Raw genomic sequence first — 6,835 nt, 5'->3', positions numbered from 1 at the left:
AAACACTAAGCACAAACTCTCTGTCATCAGAGAGTTGCTCCCTGCCCCGCGGCACGTCAAGTTCCCGGCAGAAAACCATTCCGGACCCGGAGTGTTTATTGAAGTCGCCCCGCGTGTCTCCTCCTGCTATCACCTCTGCAGTTCTGGCCGATAAATACGAGCTCATTCATTAAGGAAGCTGTTTTTTAAGTCGCACGCGCTTCGTATGGAGCCAGCAGCGCCTTTGAAATGCCCTGAAAAATGAACAAACTAAAATAAAATTGAATTTTTATAAAATACTCATTATTTTCCAAAGTCACAGGGAGCCACAACAGAAGGATGAAAGAGCCACATGTGGCTCCGAAGCCAAGGGTTGCCGACCCCTGAGCTAGACGATTATCTGACACCAACAGATGCTACTGTTCATGTGTGTAAAAGCAGAAGTTCAGGTTTAAATTCAGCAGTCATGTGTCATGGTGTCATGTTTTATAGTCAACAGTCAAATGAAAGGGTTACTAACGTTTGCAGTCATTGAACTGTGTGTGTAATTATCAATGATCTGTGTGTTTTTTGTGACTCATTGAAGTTCTGTAAAACTGCATGCCTTTATAATGAGTGAATAAACCCTGGGGTGTTTGGATTACTTGTAGTGTTTTTGCTGTTGTACAAACTGCCAAGTTTTCTGTTTGTTCTCTGAGCAATACTTCATAGGTAGTTCAAATAAGGTTCATGACAAAACACCTAAAAACTGGACAACTCATTGTCACAATCTTTAAATAAAAGTTTCTATGCATTCATCTTGTTTATCTGTAGCTTGATCATGGGAGCAGTGGTCTAAGCAGATATTCTTAGACATCCATCTACCTGCTGGGGTGACCTCAAGGGGCTCCCCAACTAGCTCAGCGCGTTCTGGGTCTTCCCCGAGGCCTCCCCCAGTTGGACATGCGAAACTACCTCCCAAGTGAGGCGTCCAAGAGGCTTTCAAGAGAAGTACCAGAGCCACCTCAATGGCTTCTCGATGTGGAAGAGCAGCAAAGTGGTCAACGCACACATTCAGACAGTACTGACAGAGAACTGCTTCACCTTTCTGAGGCACTGAGTTGTTTTTCAGGAAACCAGCCAACTGTCCTTTTTCATGGCATCACAAAAACAGTTTTTGCATTAGCAATGATCTACGCTGCATGTTGACTGGACTGACCCTCAGGACTCCCAGATGCCCTGAGGTGATTGGCTAACTCCACCCCTCTCTTTACTTTAGTGTTCAAGACACATTTGATTTTGATTTCAAATGGTTTATTTCAAGCAAACAAATAAGAATAATACACAAAAACCCGGAACTGGAAGTTTACCAAACCAACTGGAAGTTCACATGGCTGAAGGTCAAATGAAACGACTACAAAGTTGTCTATCACTCCATGTGACCCTTGTGGTCAAGCATAGTGTCCATTATGGTCACACTGTGATGAAACAGACATTCAGTATCAGAACTCTGCTGGCTGTTCACATCTAGTAGTCTAATCATGCCCTTCCAACCTCTAGGCCCAAGCGGCTCTGTGGACAGACATGTCCCAAGCCATTTAGAAGCTGCAGCCCAGAGAAATTAGCCATTCCGCATTCAAGAAGAAGGCATTGCTAGTCAAGTGGATCATGGACTCCTTCAAAAATGACCTTTTTGGCTTCACCCTAGAGACTGACAAGAAGACTGATCTACTGTAAGAAGGTAATAAAACACGTCAACAGTGTTTCTTACTATGCAGCCATTCTGCTACAGTCTAGTACAAGGACAACATCTCTGTTGACTGTCGCATCCGCTCTCCCAACGACAGACCAGAGTGAGGTAGCCCCTCCCATGTTCTGAACACCTTATTTTTCTTCACCACAGTTTTAATCAACTACTGAACAAGTTCGTGTTTTTTTTCCCATCTTTAAATTAAACACTCACATGTCTTTTACATTCTCAAAAAAGGCACACAATTTGAGTTAAAATGTATACATTTATTTTACATTTTCACAGTACGTTAGTTGTTTGTAGCATGCCCACTTTATGCATAATTTAATCCTTTTACTTTAGGGTGATGATAGTTTAAATAAGATACCAGTCGCTGCAGATGTAGCTGAGGTTCTGCTGCTAAAGCTGTGCTGGGAGACCAAAAGAGGCGGTCCAGGAAGCAGTAACCAAAACATTCCATCATGGACCAATGGACTTATTCCTAGTGGTTTTCTTTTGGTTCTGTTGAGTTGTCTTGCCTTTGTGTTTATTACACGTTGGGTTTTAAAAACTTTACCTGAATCAAAGGAGAGAAGGAACAGATGTGTTCCAGAGTTTAGGAGCTATCACTTGGCACATTACCTTCACTCAGAGCATCTTGGTTTGTCAAATTCTTCAGATTCATATATCTGGTGGTATTTGAGGAATATTGGAAAAAAAGTTGGAATGGGTGCTGCTCAAAGTGGAGTGTCCTCATTTCCGGGTGTGGGTTAAACGCTGTGCAGCAGAATTCCAAACAGCATGAAGGCAGTAATGCTCCTTGGCACCAAACCACTGATGGATGCAGGTCAAACAACTGCATAAAGAGGACGGCTTTGGTAACTCTGATTAAATGAAAGAGTGTTTACAGTGTGCTGTCATCAGGGTAGAGATGACAGAAAATGCTGTCCTGTGTGTAGGCCATACACTGTTCCCTCGTTATGTTGCAGTTCACTTCAGTTCAAGCAGTCTTGCTGTGTTTTTTCTGCAAAGCTTGTATTTTATTTTTTTTTAACAGCACACTGTGTTCTGCGTCCTGATTGGCTGTTGATCTGTCCGACTTCCGCGCTGTGTGTCTTGTTCAGAGAGGTTGCACATGCAGTGTGCCAGTTATATAAATCTTCATCGCGATCAAATCTTTGTTTTCCTTCTATATTACTGGACTTATTTTTGAGAGTTTAATCAAGAGAGAAAATTGGGAAAATTTTCAACTCTGTCTGATAAACATGTAGCCTAAAATGTGAAGTTAGTGGTTTTACAGCCATTTGTAACTGGGGGTGTAACTATTAATTGATGAACCGATAAACCCATTGAATCAACCAGATCAATCTGTCTGAGGCAAGTTGGTACTTGAAGGGACCTATAGCATTATAAAATTGTTTTAAAACGAAAGAGATGGATTATTATCTATTGACTGAGACATGGTACCTATATGATAGGTTGATTATAACATAAGATAAAAACGATCAGTCATCACACGTGTGTTGTCCAATCACAGCGGACAACATACATGTGATCTCATTAACACGGATCGGTCCATCATTCCAGTCCAATGTGTGGACAGACTTTGAGTAAAGTCATGTGACCATCCAGTGTCTAGAATGTTCTAAGAATGTTCACTTTGGATTCTTTGGATGTGGAAAAACAACAGTGGTGAACTTTAGGAAACTAACATGTGAATGGATTTGACATTCATTCTAGTTTACTTGTTTGTTTGGACACAGATTTCATTTCCACTTGATGATCTGGAAGAAATCCAAGAATCTGGAAAACTTCACTGTTCAGTAGCAGGAATTTAATTCTGGAAGTTTGGATGAAGATGATCTGGATCCACTTTAGGTCAGAGAATCGGATCCAAACGGATCGTTCAAAATGAACCAAAGTCGACCAGGAATCATACCAGAACCACAAATGATGAAATTAATTAGATTGTTTAATTGTTACAGTCCTATCTGTAACCCTACTTTGCGGCTTTCCCGTATTGCGGGTTACTTATGGACCCCCCCCCCCATAACAGTGAATGATGAAAAAAATGATCCACTGTCTTACAACCTCCCATAGGACTAAAGATGAGACTTTAGTCCTATGGGAGGACTAAAGTCTAAAGATGTAAAGTAACTCTTACGCTGATTCTGGCGTATTTCTGTTGTAGCCCAGCTAAAACATTGACTGATGTGCATTGTCCTAACGTAAGTCAATTTAAAAAAAGACAGCTTTGATGTTTTTGAGAAAAACTAGTTTGAGCGAGTTTTTCAATGAGGTGTTGAGAAACCCACCCAAATGCTACGTTCACATCGAAAACAACTCCCACTTTCAGTTGGGAGGTTTCTGTAGCAGACTTTAAGCGACCGGCGTGATTCTCTAGTCGCAGCGCTTTTCAGGTGTAGTAAATCCTAACACGTGTTGAAAATGTTGACACAATATAACTTAACATCAACAATTAGCTTCCATGTTAGACTCCACCCACTGGTCACATCGTTGACACAGTGCTCATTGCTGATTGGTTGATGCGATGCAAATTTTTGCCCAAGTTGTGATTTTTGAACTCCAGAAGATCTGTGTCAAAGTTCTTAACACATGTCAGGATTTTCAGCCCGCTACATCAGGGGTCAGCAACGTTTATGGCATGAAGTGCTAGTTGGAAATTCTGTAACAACTGTGAAATCATCGGCTATACTGGGAACTCTAATACAAAGACATACAGAAACATTTCCAATAGATCTGAAATGCCATTAAATTCACAAACAGCAGGTCCAATCGCTGTTTTAAACATATTTTAGAAAGAACTCAAAAAAGTGCTTTCATAACAATGTTGCACAAGGAAAATAAGTCAAAGTTGAAATAGTGTTGCAATGTTTGTTTGAAACCAAAAGTACTGCATTTATGGTATGTCAGATCTGCAGCAATAGGATTGGAAACGTCAGAACAAAATACCATCAATATTTCTAAGAACTTCACAACCATTAACATATAAAAAATAAATGTATGTATGTACGTGTTAGGGGTGTGGGGAGAAATCGTTTCGGCGATATATCGTGATAGTCCATTTGATGATACTTGTATGGATTCCAAATTCTGTCAGGATGATATTCATTTAATTATTTCTGAGCGTCCTTCAGCGTCTGACTCTTGTTTTCCACTTCAACCTCCAACCACTAGTTGGCAGCAGAGAACATGGAGCCTCTTTGAGCAGCTCTACACCACAAAACTACAAGACCTCAGAGAAGCAGCTGGTTCTGTTGCTATCAGACATGAACGACTTTGTTTTTACTTAGAATGGATACAGAACCCAAACTCTGTTCCATGTTGCTGTCGGTATCGTATAAAAACACAGATTGTGGTTCTTTGTAGCTCAGATCAGAACCAGTGAAGCTCTGCAGCTGCACAGCGGCTGATGCACGGAGACAAAATGCTGTCTGCAAACCGGGCCAAAGTTCTGCAGAACCTCGCAGCAATAGATTCTAGTTCTGATAGATCAGAGTGATGTGTCCAATCGTCGTGGCGATGAGCGTTAAAGTCCTTGTTTACTTCCACGTGTGAGAAAGTGCAGCTGCAGAGCAGACTGTGGTGGAAATAAAGCATCTTAGCCACATTAAAGCTCTTCATCCTGTCATGCTGCCTCATCATCACTTTATTTCTGGATAGAATTAGTGTTTTTTTTTGTTTGTTTTTTGTGGGACGGGTGTCAGGATATGTATCGAATCGCCAGACTCTAGCTGATACACCTCTAGTACATATGTAAAGTGTATTTTGGCTTATTCATCTTTTTTTACATCATGAAACTGAGTAACTTTATGTACGTTAATTCTGTGAGTGTATGTAAAACTAGATGATTTTACTTTTTCCTTCATTTGCTACTTATAGTAACATGCATTTTCCACGGCGTCATTCTTCATTATGTTCATCCTCAGTAAACGGAGGGGCGATCAACTGTAATAGTAACTTTAAAGCTTGTTCACCGTTCATGTTGACATTTGGCAGAACAGAAAGACAGTCTGGCTTCTAGGGCTGGTTCAGACTTCACATTTGTAATCTCTCGCATTGCAGAGATCCCACGGCCATCGGAGCGGAATCGGCTGGAAAGACATGTCTGATATCTTGCAGCATTAAGGAATGAAATTTGCCCCTTTTTTTGTTTTTGTCGCCTTTGTGTTTCCTACGGAGTCCTACAGGCGCCAGTGGTAAAAAAAAATCTGCTAAACCGTGCAGACGGATTAATCCATTGTGCTTGAACTTTTGTGCAATTGCACGCACACTCACATTGCATGTGCGTGTCTCTGAGCAGAGCAGCTGGACTCATAGCTTCGTGTTTGCAGGCAGGGGAGGGTGTTGACTTTGAAGGAGGCTCCGGACCGCAGTCCGTCCGTTTCACCTGGTCTGCGTGAGCGAGCTGCTGGACTCAGGAGAACCGAGCCTCCAAGCAGAGGAGCGGCTATTGGACGGGCTTTTGAATACACAGTCCTGAGAAACCGTGGAAACAATGATGTGGATTTGTGTTTCCAGTCAGGTCCAGACAAAATAAAGGCTGATGTGATTCCAGTTCATCCACAGCTAAATGTTGTTAGCACGTATTAACATAATCCTAACCCTTCTTCTGGGTCCATTCTGCCAAGAATGAAGCTCTGGCTGCACAGATTTAAAAACTCTAATTGAACATGCACTTAATAAGTGTGACGTCATCACTGGTCGCAGACCCCCGACAGGCCTCTGACAAGGCCGTGTTCTAAGTTTGAGGAGATTGTCACTCAAACCTTTTTTTTTTTTTCAAATCTGAAAAACACAAACAGACCACAGACGAAGTCCTTATTGTTGTCACCCCCCCCGCGTTGCGCTACCACTAACTCCCCCCACCCTTTAAACCTCATGCGGCGCCTGAAATCAAGCGACATTGAAACACTTTTTAATAAACTTTATTAACAAATATTAGACGTACAAAATACCAAAGTTTAACACTCCACGCTATGTGCAAATGACAAAATGTTCACATTTGCCAAAATGTTAAAAAAAAAGCCATATTAATAGCAAGATAAAAAATTAAAAAGGTAAAAACAAAACAAAACTAATGAAGGTAAAAGATTCAGTTACAGTCTCCATAGTGACCGTGTTTCA

The sequence above is a fragment of the Oryzias latipes genome, chromosome 13 (assembly GCF_053564925.1).
Source record: "Oryzias latipes strain Hd-rR chromosome 13, Olatipes_Hd-rR_3.1".
Lineage (NCBI taxonomy): Eukaryota > Metazoa > Chordata > Actinopteri > Beloniformes > Adrianichthyidae > Oryzias > Oryzias latipes.
Note: the sequence above shows the minus strand (reverse complement) of the source record.